Source organism: Zingiber officinale, chromosome 2B (genome assembly GCF_018446385.1).
Source record: "Zingiber officinale cultivar Zhangliang chromosome 2B, Zo_v1.1, whole genome shotgun sequence".
In the NCBI taxonomy this organism is placed as follows: domain Eukaryota; kingdom Viridiplantae; phylum Streptophyta; class Magnoliopsida; order Zingiberales; family Zingiberaceae; genus Zingiber; species Zingiber officinale.
This window is the reverse complement of record NC_055989.1, coordinates 137925099-137940290: the sequence shown is the minus strand read 5'-3', so window position 1 is coordinate 137940290 and position 15192 is coordinate 137925099.

Here is a 15192-nt window from a genome sequence, read left to right as displayed (position 1 = left end):
GGACAGCACGGGAGAGAACCAACGAGCTCGGTGGATGTAAGGTATAGGGCACTGTGGAAGAGTACGTGGGTGGACGAGAAGGAGATGCGTGGCGTTTTCGAGGGACGAGAAGCCGAAGTGGAAGCTTGCTCGAGAAGGTCGGAAGTTGAGTTCAGATGAGCCACATTCCGGATGGCCGAAATCACTCAAGCGAGCGGAGCCGGAGTGAAAGACCCGGACCGAAGCAAGTGGAACCGAAGCTAGAAGCCCAGAGAGAAATTCAACTAAAAGTTGACTTTCACCTTCGAGGTGCCCAGAGCAGTCCAGGGCGTCCATAACCATTCCAAGCGTCCGGAACCCAATTCTTAGCCAAATTCGACGTGGCACGTACCATTACGTCGGGGATAAAATATTATCCCATTCCAGGCACCTGGAACCCTTCCAGGCGAGTAGGGCTATATAAATAGCCCTGCTCCCAGAATCTAACAACAACAAGAAAGATCTAAGTAACACTTGTATACACTTTCTTTTCTATTTAGCTTTGTCATTTTGAGCTTTCATTGCTGTAAAGAGGCTTCTCTGCCTGAAGGAGAAATTAGTATGACTTCATCTACCTTGGATTAATAATCTCCCTGGTTGTAACCAAGTAAACCTGTTATGCCTCTGTCTTTTAGTTTATTATTCATTCTATATTTATACAAGTGTTATTTTAAGTTATAAGTCCGAGAAAGGTTATTTTTGCTTGATTTGTGCAGAGGCTATTCACCCCCTCCCCCCCCCCCTCTAGTCGGCCGCCTTCGGATCAAGAAGCTAGACATGCACCAAGGAAGATTCTTTGGATTTTGTCGATGGATCAGCATGATCAATTGATTAAATAGTGAAAATTTTCAAAGATCCACTAATTTAGTGGGATTTGATCGACTAGTGGTTTGTGATAAGTGTGAAGTATATAGGATTTTCATCATGTTTTCACACAACTTTAGACCTACTTTTGTATGTTTGATTTGTGATATCTTGGTTCTATACTTCATTTTCATATTTTATTACTCTTAGATACTGCTCTCATTTATTTTGGTTAATAGGAGTGAAGGTTAGAGTGAAACAAGGAGTAAAGGTGATCAAGGTGAGAAGCCCTACTCTACCACGAATGCCTATACCTCATGGCATGGGTCGTGTCCCATTCGGGAGTCATGCCATAGGCAGTCATGCCACAGGCAGTCTTGCCACTCCCTATGGCCCATGCCTAGTTTTGCTTCCCTTCCACAATCTGGCCGTGCCTAGTGGCACGAGCCATGCCCTGCTTAGCTGCCTCACCATGAATGTTCGTGGACATGTGACATGGGTTATGGCCCGCTAGATCTACGCCTCAATACCTGACACGGGCGCTCATGCCCAGCAGCATAGCCCATATCAGGCGACCATTTCCAGAGCCTATATAAGGAGATTCGCTCAATTGGATTGGGGATCTTGATATGGAGGGGTTCATCCCTCTCCTTAAGGAAGGATTTCCCCTCTAGGGGAAATCCTAGAGGCTTTGTCTTCGCTGATCCACTTGATTCGTCCTCCTCTAGAGCAAGGAAATACTCCGAAGACACCAGCAATCTCCTCGATAAGTATTTCTTATTCTCTATCTCATATTTTTATTGTAAGAATACTTTATATTGTATCTTTGGTTTGTAAATCCTTTGCAATAAACCTCCGAATTTTAGGAGTAGGGAGTAGTTATGATGTGATGTGATGTGTGAACTATATATTTGGATATTTTTTTTATGCCATGATATGTTTATTAACATATTATATGTGTGTTGTGCCTTATATATATTTGACGAAATGTGTATGAGGTCAACTTATGTAGTTGTAGAATTTTGTTCACCATGTAGAGGAGATACTTTGGATTGTATGACCGGGGAACCCTGTAATAGAAAGTATCCTTACTTTCTATAGTATTCCCTTGAAATGGAGGGCAATTCTCTACAAGGGAAGCTAATTAGAGTTTATGATTTTTTTCCCCCATATTAATGTTAGGAAATGATTTGCATAATCTAGTGATTGTATGACCGAAAGGGCCCTTAGTGACAAAGGGTATCCCTTTAACCAAAATTTTTATGTTACTTTTTCTACTTAATATCATTAATCTGTTGGGGTTGCAAGGTTGTAAACATAGTCCCACATTGAAAACACATGGAAAAGATCATAAATTTATATGAAAAACATATCTCCATTGACATGAGGTCTTTTGGGTAGAGCCCAAGAGAAAAAACCATGAGTGCTTAACTCCAAAGTGGACAATATCATATCATTATAGAGATATCTAAATTCTTTTTTATCCTTCAATTAGTATCAGAGCGAGGTCACTCTTCACTGGACTAACCGCCGAAAGAAACACGAACCAGAGCCATGATCCAAGATCTAACCAGGTGGATGAAATCTTGAACAAAGTAGGGGAAGCCCTGAGCAAGTTAAGATGACCCGATACTCGAGGGGAGGCTCTGAGCAACTCAAGAGTGACCTGATACTTGAGGGGGGTCCTATGGTCCTTTGTTTGAGGAAAGGGGGAGGGGGAATTGTTGGGGTTGCAAGGTTGCAAAAATAGACCCACATTGAAAACACATGGAAAAGATCAGTTGTTTATAAGAAAAAGATATCTCCATTTGCATGAGGTCTTTTGGGTAGAGCCCAAGAGCAAAAACCATAAGGGCTTAGGTCCAAAGTGGACAATATCATATCATTGTGGAGATATCTAAATTCTTTTCGATCATTCATAATCTACCATTAAGAAGTAAATTGGATAACTCTAGTAATTTATGACCAGGGTGCCCTAGGGTATCCCTTTAACCGGACTTTCTAGAGCTACTTCTTTACTTAATGACATTAGAACTTGTGTAAACTCTCCAGTGCAATCTTTGCAGGGTTATGTCAGACTTAAGTTGGAAGCCCTACAAGAATATAAGCACGGAGATAAGTAGATAAACAATGCATAGACGCATTAACTAGCATCATAATGAAACCAAATTCCTAGAATCCCTCTCCCACAAACTTAACTTCACCTTTGCTCACTTGCACTCACTCTCTCTACTCTCTTGTTCCTCCTCTCTTTATCTTCTGTCAACAACTCTCTCTCTTTTTCAAGTGCTCGAGAATCAACTTTCGATTGTCTATATAAAGAAGTTATAAAGAAAGTATTTTACTTTTAAAGGGCATGTACCGGACACAAGATCCAAGGGATGGGCTCCAAGTTGCCCCTAGGCACATGGCCTAGAAGTATCTTAGTAGTTTCGGGATTAGCTACCTCGATTCTTATTAAGAATGCGCGCAAAGTGGTACAATGCCGGGCCCAAGAGAAGTTGATTATTATTTTGAAGTATTAAAGTATAAGTTTTGAAACAAATGAAACAAGCTTCAAATATGTTTAGAATTAGAAAGTTTAGTTTCTTGTTATTTGAAGCCTGCAGTAGTAGTTTCAATTGTTTTCCTTGCTACTAGATTATTCAGCATGTTTAGCTTTACATGTTTAGTAGTTTTACATGTTTAGTAGCTTTACATGTTTAGTAGCTTTACATGTTTAGTAGCTTTACATGTTTAGTATTTCAGTTAGTATGATTCCTTTATTGGATTTTGAGCATGATTAGCTATACATGTTTAGTATTTCAGTTAGTATGATTCCTTTATTGGATTTTGAGCATGATTAGCTATACATGTTTAGTATTTCAGTTAGTATGATTCCTTTATTGGATTATGAGCATGATTAGCTATACATGTTTAGTATTTCAGTTAGTATGATTCCTTCATTGGATTATGAGCATGATTAGCTATACATGTTTAGTATTTCAGATAGTATGATTCCTTTGCTATTTATGAGCATGAGTAGCTTTACATGTTAGCATTCAGTTTTAGCATGTTTTTATTTATATACATGCATATCGAGTTTTTGTGAGTAGATAGCGCTCACTAAGCTTTATGCTTATAGACTGCACTTCCTCCTACTGCAGATAAAGGAAAGGAAAAGATTTAGCAAGGAAGGCGACAAGGTGGTGGTGATGAAGGTGTGTGATGGCTGGACTATGGGGAGATCAAGAGTTTGCTAAGGAATTGTTAAGACTTTTCTGTTTAGAGTTCTTTAGTTTTCTTTAAATGTTATTATGAGTCAAGATTGTAATTAAGTTTATTCCGCATTTGTAGTTGGGTTCTATTGATGGAGTGATATTGTTGTTTGTTATTATTAGGGTAGTTTCCTCCTTTTATTTGTGATATTATACCTGCGTGGTTGTGAAGATATATGTTCCAGCCGCCTGTGGCTGAGTATAGTTTGTTTGTATTGATGATTTAGTCATCGGTATAGGGGAGACTCTGCCGAAATTTTTCGGTAGGGTTTTCCTAGAGATCTTTAATGAACCGGTTAAGTAGAGTTAGTAGATAAGTAACGGTCACTCTTAGAGAGTAGTAGTAGTAGTAAGAAGGGTGATCGTTACAGTTGGTATCAGAGCAGTTCTCATTCTCCAGCATCACACACACATCAGCATCTACCTTGTCGTCTTCAAGTAAGAAAGTATTTAAGTTCTTTCTTTATTGCTTTCTTTTATTATTATTTGCAGTATAGAGTGATTGCTTATAAGTGCTAAAGTAAGATAAAAGTTTTTGCAGTTTTCTTTGTTCATATACATATGTGTATGATTAGAAAAGATAGAGAAAATATCAAATCTTCTTATTTGTTTAACTAGATGTCAAGAAGAGGACGTCCCCGTACCGCTCGTACTGTGGACCGAACACAGGAGAATGAAGAGCCCAGAGTAGCTGAACCGAATCTCTCTGAAGTTGTTGCTCAACTTCAGAGACAGGTGGCAGAGCAACAGCAAGTGATCGTCAATCTGATGGCGAATCAACAGCCAGTTCCTCCCCCTCCCCTAGCTGTCACTATGGAGATTCCAGTGGTAGCTGAAGTTCCACCAGCTGCCCTGGGAGTCGTCACAGCATCTCAGAGACCAGAAGCATACCTAATACAGTTGCTGAAGCTGAAACCAGTCAAGATCGAAGCCAAGACAATAGGGAGCCAGAAACCCCACTCAAGTAATCAGAACTGGAAGGGCAAGGGTCACAAGAGAAAGCAGTGGAACTCAGGAGGTAACCAAAAGGGAGGACCAGCAAACAAGCAGATCAAGTTTCCTCTATGTCCTGAATGTGGGAGAACACATCAAGGAGCCTGTCTTTTGGGTAAGACAGGATGTTATTCATGTAGGCAGGAAGGACACATGGCTAAAGAATGCCTTAACAAGCTCAAAGCACCTCAGCCACAGCCATTGCAATGTGGAGGCCAGCCTGCACAGTTGCACCACATGGAAGCAGCATTGGAGGGACCCTATATCAGTCAAGGAAGGTTAGAAGCTCCACCAGTTCCAGCCTCTGATGGTGCCAGAGTATTCTCCCTCACCAAAGAAGAAGCTGCTAGTGCCTCCACGGTCGTAACAGGTCAAGTAGTTATTTTTCAGCACATAGCTACTGTACTATTTGACACTGGGGCGACCCATTCTTTTATATAGATACCTTTTGCCAGTAGTTTACAGGTGCCTACAGAGAGTACGAACTCCAAGTTCCTGACGACCCTACCTTCTGGAAAAGTCATGGGATCCAATCAGTGACTCCGAGCCGTACTGGTCAGAATTGCAGACCGAGAACTATATGTAAATTTGATAGTTCTCGGCATGCAGGATTTCGATATCATTTTTGGTATGGATTTCCTCAGCAAGTACAGTGCTTTGGTGGACTGCCGCAGAAGGAAGGTGATTTTTAGTCCAGAAGGTGAACCAACTTTTGAGTTCACAGGAGTGCCAAGGGAGAAGACCCAAGAACACCAGGGAGATCAGAAGCTTCCTTGGTTTAGCTGGGTACTACAGGAAATTCGTGGAGGACTCTTCTAGGATAGCCTCTCCACTAACAGCCCTCACCAGAAAGAACAGGAAGTTTGAATGATCAGATAAATGTGAGCAGAGCTTCCAGGAGCTCAAGAAGAGACTGACCAGTGCTCTTATCCTGACAGTTCCAGAAAGTGACAAGAGTTTTGACATCTATAGTGATGCTTCCAAGATGGGCTTAGGAGCTGTACTCATGCAAGAAGGAAAAGTCGTAGCTTATGCTTCCAGACAACTCTAAGACTGTGAGAAGAACTACCCTACTCATGATCTTGAGCTGACAGCTGTGGTTTTTGCACTTAAACTCTGTTGACATTACTTGTGTGGAGTTCAGTGTAGAATCTTCACAGATCATCAGAGTCTTAAGTACTTTTTCACTCAGAAGGACTTAAACATGAGACAGCGCAGGTGGCTGGAGTTGGTCAAAGATTACGACTGTGAGATCCTCTACCACCCAGGCAAAGCTAACGAAGTGGCAGATGCACTAAGCAGAAAATCCAGTGCATCCCTGATGTCTTTGTCATCATTAGCCCTACCACTGCAGAAGGAGTTGTCAGATTTTGGTATGGAAATTATTTATGGGCAACTCTCCGCATTGACCTTAGAGCCAACCCTGCTTGAGGATATACAGAGAAAGCAAAGTGAAGATCCTAATATCCAAAAGATCAAGCAAGGGATACAAGAAGAAGGAAATTTGGAGTTTCGAGTATCAGACAGTGGAATTCTTTATCAGGGGAGCCGCCTTTGTGCCCAATGATGAAGAGCTGAGAAAGAAAATTTTAGAAGAAGCTCATAGTACACCTTATTCCATGCGTCCTGGTTCTACCAAGATGTATCAAGACGTGAAACAGAGGTTCTGGTGGTCTGGACTCAAAAGAGATGTTGCTAAATATGTCAGTACCTGTCTGACATGTCAGAAAGTCAAAGCAGAGCACCAGAGACCAGGAGGAGTCCTGCATTCTCTTCCAATACTAGAATAGAAGTGGGAAGACATATTCATGGACTTTATAACAGGTCTTCCAAGAACCACAAATGAATATGATGCGATATGGGTAATAGTAGACAGAAGAGTTATGCTGACACACGCCGTAGGCCACTTGAATTCCAAGTAGGGGATTCAGTCTTTCTTAAGGTCGCTCCTAAGAAGGGAGTGATGAGATTTGGCAAGAAGGGCAAATTAAGTTCTCGTTATGTGGGACCTTACCTGATCACAGAAAGGATTGGGAAAGTAGCTTACAAGCTGGATTTACCACAAGACATGTCAGCAATACACCATGTGTTTCATGTCTCCATGTTAAAGAAGTGCCTCCACGACCCTATCCAAGCGATTGAGCCTCAGTCAGTGCAGATCCAAGAGGATCTTAGTTATGAGAGTAGACCTACACAGATAGTGGATAGAGCAGTCAAGAGACTAAGAAGCAAAGAAGTACCACTAGTGAAGGTCGTCTGGCAGAACCAGAAGCACGAGGAAGTCACTTGAGAGCGGGAGGACAGTATGAGACAGAAATATCCAGAGCTATTCTAAGTTCGAGGACGAACTTTTTATAAGGTATGGGGAATTGTAACGACCCAATTTTCCCTATTTCAAGTTCTAAAAGTCCATAAAAATATTTGGAAATACTTTTAAAATATTCTAGAGATTTTTAGGAATTTTTAGAGTATTTTTATGTAATTTTTGGAGGTCGTTTAGTAGAGTTACAAAAAGAAAGAAAGTTTGACAAAAATCGTTGAAGGCGAGGTTCGAACCCACGACCTCGGGTCGGACTGACCCAAGCAAAACCGGCTCAACCAGCTGAGCTACACGATTTTGTTAACCTTGTATGGTGAGAACTAAGTTTATAGCATAGTTAATGATTAGGGAATAAATTAGGAAGAAAAATGGTTGCAGCCGAGACTTGAACCCGTGAGCTGCGCCTTAAGCAAAACGCAGCCAACCAACTGTGCCAGCGAGTTATGTTAATTAAGGAAAGAACGGATTATATTTAAGGTATAGTTAGTAATAGAAAACCTAGTTATAAAGGGATTAAGTTTTCCCTTTCTCGCCGAAAACCCTATTTGCCCTTTCTTTCTCTCGCGACGGCGCGCGACGGTCTCGGGCGGAAACACAGCAAGGTTAGGGTTCTTCCTCCGGCGGCCGACGAGGGGTTTTTCCGAGAATCCTTCTCATCCTCGTGATCTCCCCGACGTGGAGAGCCCGTGGACGCGTAGAAGGTGCTGTGATTTCGAGTCTCGCCGAACCCTAGCAACCCTTTTCTTCGGTTGTAAGTCCAAGAACGCTCGGTGAGTTGCTTCTCACCTGCAGTAGGAGTTGTTCCGACTTTCAAGTTGTTTCCTTGCTTTCGGATTGGGTTGTACAAAATTCATGTTACTGCTGTGAGTTTCTTTTTGGTATGCTGTGAGAAGGGATGTTCATGTTTCTGCCGTGGGATCTCCTTTACAGTTCGGTTAAACATGTTTAAAGGTTTTTGTGATTCCATGAAGATATAGTTTGGAATAAGTTATATGAGTTTTGTTTGTAACATTACAACAGGAAACCTAGGTGTCCTGTTAAAACTTGTAGAGGCTTAAGAGTAGTTTCGAGAATTTGATTCTTTTTCTTTACTGTAGTAGGTTGCTATAGAGATTTTGGTGGCTCTATGAAAACCGAATTCCATTAAGTTTGATTAAGGAGGTCCAATTGCAATTATGTGTTGAATAGTTTCTTATTAACAGCATGCATGTGTAGAACCTTCCTTATTCAAAGAAGATGAACAACCAAGCATTTAGTAAGCATGAACAGCCTTATAATTAGCCTTGCGGATTTAGTTTCCTTGCATATTAATAGGCACTAAACAACCCTTTATTTTGAGTAGATAGTTTTAGAAGTTTGCTAGTTTAACAAGCATGAATAGATTCTTATTATGTTGGTATGAATAATATTTAGTTAGATGTTCCTTTGAGTTCAAGTTTCTAGTTTTGGACTTCCTTGCTTTAACAAACAGAATCGTTTTGTTTCATTTTTAAGCAAATGCAGATTTTAGTTTTGTTCATTGCTATTTCCAGTAAGCATGAAAAGGGTTGCATTAGTTTAGCATTGCAGGTTGTGACTTTTCCTTGCTACTGCCGAACATGTTTAGGCCATATATTGTACATTGCAGATTTAGTTCCTCTACTATTTCTTACACATGAACAACCCTTTCAATTTAGCATGCTACTTAGTTTTCTCAGCCTGTTCTTTGAGTTTAGATCTGCTAAAAGGGTAATCATATTATGATCCTTAGTATGTTTAGCATTTTTAGTCTTGGATTCCTATGCTCAACGAACATGAACAGCTTAAGCTTAAAGTATGCATAGTTGATTCTTTTTTTTAGCAATTCAGTATCTATTTCTTGAGCATTTTACAAGTACGAACAGCACCTTGTAGCATTTCAGATTTAGTACTTATTGTTGATTTAGTAGCATGAGCAGCCTTGCCATTTTTTTAAAGTATCAGTTTAACATGAGCAGTAATGATTCCTATCTTTAGTCTTTTGCTATTGGACTAATATGAGAAGTTATAAGCTAAGAAAGACCAAGACTTTAACTTGATCTCAATGTCAGAAGTTTAAAATCAAAAGCGCACACAAGGTGTTTAATATCAAAAGCGCACACAAGGTGTTTGCTTAAATGCCAAGTAAGGGCAAGTATAAAGAAGTTATAAAGAAAGTATTTTACTTTTAAAGGGCATGTACCAGACACAAGATCCAAGGGATGGGCTCCAAGTTGCCCCTAGGCACATGGCCTAGAAGTATCTTAGTAGTTTCGGGATTAGCTACCTCGATTCTTATTAAGAATGCGCGCAAAGTGGTACAATGCCGGGCCCAAGAGAAGTTGATTATTATTTTGAAGTATTAAAGTATAAGTTTTGAAACAAATGAAACAAGCTTCAAATATGTTTAGAATTAGAAAGTTTAGTTTCTTGTTATTTGAAGCCTGCAGTAGTAGTTTCAATTATTTTCCTTGCTACTAGATTATTCAGCATGTTTAGCTTTACATGTTTAGTAGTTTTACATGTTTAGTAGCTTTACATGTTTAGTAGCTTTACATGTTTAGTAGCTTTACATGTTTAGTATTTCAGTTAGTATGATTCCTTTATTGGATTTTGAGCATGATTAGCTATACATGTTTAGTATTTCAGTTAGTATGATTCCTTTATTGGATTTTGAGCATGATTAGCTATACATGTTTAGTATTTCAGTTAGTATGATTCCTTTATTGGATTATGAGCATGATTAGCTATACATGTTTAGTATTTCAGTTAGTATGATTCTTTCATTGGATTATGAGCATGATTAGCTATACATGTTTAGTATTTCAGATAGTATGATTCCTTTGCTATTTATGAGCATGAGTAGCTTTACATGTTAGCATTCAGTTTTAGCATGTTTTTATTTATATACATGCATATCGAGTTTTTTGTGAGTAGATAGCGCTCACTAAGCTTTATGCTTATAGACTGCACTTCCTCCTACTGCAGATAAAGGAAAGGAAAAGATTTAGCAAGGAAGGCGACAAGGTGGTGGTGATGAAGGTGTGTGATGGCTGGACTATGGGGAGATCAAGAGTTTGCTAAGGAATTGTTAAGACTTTTCTGTTTAGAGTTCTTTAGTTTTCTTTAAATGCTATTATGAGTCAAGATTGTAATTAAGTTTATTCCGCATTTGTAGTTGGGTTCTATTGATGGAGTGATATTGTTGTTTGTTATTATTAGGGTAGTTTCCTCCTTTTATTTGTGATATTATACCTGCGTGGTTGTGAAGATATATGTTCCAGCCGCCTGTGGCTGAGTATAGTTTGTTTGTATTGATGATTTAGTCATCGGTACAAGGGAGACTCTGCCGAAATTTTTCGGTAGGGTTTTCCTAGAGATCTTTAATGAACCGGTTAAGTAGAGTTAGTAGATAAGTAACGGTCACTCTTAGAGAGTAGTAGTAGTAGTAAGAAGGGTGGTCGTTACATTTTGATTGTAAGAATGATTTATATTGTGTCTTTGATTTGTAAATCTTTCGTAATGGAGTAGACATCCGGATTCTAGGAGTAGGGAGTAGTTATGATGTGAGGTGATGCATGAACTATATATTTGAATATTTTTTTATGCAATGATATACATATTAGCATGTTCTATGTGTGTTGTGCTTTGTATGTGTTTGATGGAATGTGTGTGAGGTCAACACATGTAGATGTAGAGTTTTGTTCACCATATAGAGGAGGTGCTTTGGATTGTATGATCGGGGAACCCTGTGATAGAGGGTATCCTTAATTTCTACATTATTCCCTTGAAATGGAGGGCAATTCCCTACAAGGAAAACTAATTAGAGTTTATGAGTTTTTCCCATATTAATGTTAGAAAGTGATTTGTGTAATATAGTGATTATATGATCGGAGGGGCCTTTAGTGACAAAGGGTACTCTTTTAACTGGACTTTCTAGGTTACCTCTTCTACTTAATATCATTAATCCACCATTAGAAAATAAATTGAATAACTCTAGTGATGGTATGACCGGGGTGCCCTAGGGTATCCCTTTAACTGAATTTTCTAGAGTTAATTCTTTTTACTTAATGACATTAGAACCTGGGTAAATTCTCCAGTGCGGTCTTCATGGGGTTGTGTCAAACTTTAGTTATAATCCCTACAAAAATGTAAGCATGGAGTTAGACAGATAAACAATGCATAGGGGCATTAACTAACATCATAGTAAAATCAAATTCCTAGAATCTCTCACTCCCAAACTTAACTTCACCTTTGCTCACTTGCGCTCACTCTCTCTGTTCTCTCTTTCCTCCTCGCTTTCTCTTCTCTCAACAACTTTCTCTTCTCAAGCGCTCGAGAACCAACTTTTGATTGTCTAGATAACTCACCGTGTGAAGTCAACTGGTGCTTAATCAATAGTCCCTGTGGGATCGATATTTTTATTACTTGACGACAACTGTATACTTGCGATACGACATCAGCTTGGCTATAAAAGAAGTCTCAAGATCAGAGGCTCGATATTAGTTTTTTTTAAAACAAGAACAAACTCTTCCACTTTGTGCTCTCATTCTCTGCGCTAAGACCCTCTTTAAGCAAGCCTTCGCACCGAGAGTAAAACCAACAACAAGCTTCAATTTCTACTCTTCTCTTATCACTAAACTTTGTTTTTATTGCATAATTAAGAGAGTAGTAAAATTGTGACTATCTCTTTCATTTTGCATTTGATCTCTTCTTTCAAAGTTTTGGAGGAGATTCTAGTGAATTGCCTAACGTATATGGTCCAAGGGATTGTGGGTCTTTGAGTAGGAGTCTGTTGCGCTCCAAACCAAATAAAAATCTAAGTGGTATATTTCTATTTGTTTATTCTTATTAGGTTGCATACTTGAGTTTTCCGAAAGATTTGCAAAAAGAAAAGAAAAGCTTTTAAGCGAGGAGATTCACTCACCCCCTCTCTCGTTCTCAACGGTTCTATAGGAATGACATGAAACCAATTTCTATGTGTCTGTATATATCTTCTGATTATATAAATGCCCTCAAACATCAATTTGACCTAATATATTAAGAAAAATAATTTTTGCACAAATTAGATTTTTCAGATACATTCATGTTCAAAAAATCATTGCTCTCAATATATTGACTCAAATTGATGATTGAAAGCATTTAAATAATTAGGAGAACTATATGAACATATAGGAATTAGTTTCATGTCATTCCAAATTCACTAGGTCCATCTGCCATTTTAGACATATTTATTTTTTATATTTTATTTTTGACCATTCTGTAACGAATCCATGGATTCATCGCAAAATAGTCAAAATCTAAAAATAGCAATAAATGTGTCTAAAACTGACTAATGGAGCTAAAGAGCTCAGAATGACATGAAATCAGTTCTTATATATTCGTCTAGTTCTCCTGATTATATAAATACCCTCAAACATCAATTTGACCCAATGTATTGAGATTAATGATTTTTTAACATCAAAATGACTCTAACATGTCTAACCAATAACTCTTTTTAGTATTTTTACTAACTCATCAGTCGATTAAAATCCATGTAATTAAGTTAGCTATAAAAAAATATATTATGTCAAATTGATGTTTGAGGACATGGATATAATCAAAAAAACTAAACAAACACATAGGAACTAGTTTCTGTTGGGACCGTTGTGCCCGCTAGAGGGGGTGAATAGTATTTCGTCGCGCACTTGTGCTTGCTTCGTCTTGATATGCAGCGGAAAATAAAACCAAACACACATAATGCTAACACCTAGGGTTTACTTGGTATCCACCTCAAGATGAGGTGACTAATCCAAGGATCCACACACCGACTCACTCCTCCACTATGAAACACTCCTTCTCGATCGCAGCCTGAGGCAGAGAAGCTTCGTACAAACCCACACAACACTACAACACTCACACAAGAAGAAAATACACGAATACAAATGAAATACACACTTCTTCTTGCTTACTTGTTGCTTGTTGTGGTTGCCTCTTGAATCATGGAGATTTATTCCAATAACCCTTAAGAACTGGCAAGAATTTTGGAGAAGATTGCTGGTGAAAATCGCTGAAGAGCTGCGCAAAAGATCCAAAGATCTAGCCAAGAAAACTCTCTGCCCAGGCTATATACAGTGCTCCCAATCGATTGAGATCAACCCCAATCGATTGTCATGTCACATCCGCACAATCCTAGCCATCCATCACCTATATCCTGTACAACGGTCGAATCCCAATTGATCGACCGATCGATTGGGAACATCAGGATCGATCGGTGGATCGATCCAGAAGCATTCTGTGCTTCTCACGATCGCACGAGAACACCCCTGTCCAATCGATCGACCGATCGATTGGCAGCTCCTAATCGATCGCCCGATCGATTAGGAAGGGCTCTGTGCTCACGAAATATGGTCTCAATCGATCAATCAATCGGGTCATTCCTTCCTTCGCAACACACTCCAATCGATCCACTGATCGATTGGTCCCTGGTTCAATCGATTGCCCGATCGATTGACCAGCTTGAACTTGACTCAAACTCAAGTCCAAACTCCTAAACCCAACTCCTGGTCAACCGTGACTTGTTAGGTCTCCATGCCTAGCTTTTGGCCACTCCCGACCAACCTCGAACTAGCCCTCTAGCCTCCTCCATCAGCCTTGCGTCCCTCGGATATCTCCCCATCCTTCACGTCTTGCCTTCTAGAGCTTCCATCGGCCTCATCCTAGTTGTCGGGTTCTCCTAGCCAAATCACCCTAGGACTTGTTTTGCCAAGATCACACTTGGACTTTCCAATTGTCTGGCTCCTCACCAGGACTTTCCCTTTGCCAAGATCACACTTGGACTTTCCAATTGCCTGGTTCCTCACCAGGACTTTCTTTTTGCCAAGATCACACTTGGACTTTCCAGTTGTCTGGCTCCTCACCAGGACTTTCCCTTTGCCTAGCTATACTAGGACTTTCCAATTGCCTGATCTCACTTATCAGGACTTTTACCACTAAGTCTGGTCAACACTGGCCTACTTGGATGTTCACTCTTGCCAACCTTCCTGTTGGACTTACCTTTGCCTAATCTCCAATTAGGACTTTCCCAGTCAAGTCTCCTGTCAACCTTGACCTACTTGACTTCTCTCTTGCCTAACCTCCAGTTAGGACTTTCCTAGATACCTAAACTCCAGTTAGGACTTACCCGGTCAAGCCTCCGGTCAACATTGACCCACTTGACTTGTCTTCTGATCAACCTGGTCAATCCCTTGACCATCTCCACAATCGGACGATTGCTCCAGCAATCTCCATATATTGTCAAATTTCAAAACTCAAATCCTGACTCAAGCTTGACTCAACTCAAGCTTAGTCAAACTGGTCAAACATGACCTAGGGAAATTGCCCCAACAATTTCATGTTATTTTGAGCTCTCTAGATTCATCCACCATTTCTGACACATTTATTTTTTATTTTTTATTTTTTATTTTTGACCATTCTAGGTGAATCCATGGATTTATCGCCAATTCTACAATGAATCCAAGGATTCATTGCCAATTTTATGATGAATCCATGGATTTATCGCAGAATGGTTAAAATTTTAAAAATAAAAATAAATGTGTTCGAAACTGACTAATGAACCTAAGGAGCTCATAAAAACATGAAACTAGTTCTTATGTGTTTGTCTAGCTCTCCTTATTATATAAATACCCTCAAATATCAATTTGACTTAATATATTGAGATCAACAATTTTTTAAGATCAAAATGACTCTAATATGTTCAATCAATAACTCTTTTTAGTAATTTTATTGAGTCATTAGTCAATTAAAGTCCATCTAATTGACTTA